A 293-nucleotide genomic window follows, 5' to 3' on the forward strand; every position below is an offset into this window, starting at 1 on the left:
GCTTATTCCTCCTTTTTGTGGTTGCAATATATTATACTCCAATTGTTTATAAATTTGTTAGCACATGGTGAAAAAAGCAAACTACTTATCTCAAAATTGGAATCTCGAATATACCTGCACCAAACATCGTTATCACTTTACCAGGGGACAGGAGTAAAATTAGAATCACAAAGGCTAGTATTTGATTATTAAATTAAATTAGCATCACTTTTAGGTTCTTATACGTAAAGTAAAATTAAAATATAATTTTTTAAGAAAAAAATAGTCATGCTATCTACTTTAATATTAAAGCA

Source organism: Ananas comosus, linkage group 10 (assembly GCF_001540865.1).
Source record: "Ananas comosus cultivar F153 linkage group 10, ASM154086v1, whole genome shotgun sequence".
NCBI lineage: Eukaryota > Viridiplantae > Streptophyta > Magnoliopsida > Poales > Bromeliaceae > Ananas > Ananas comosus.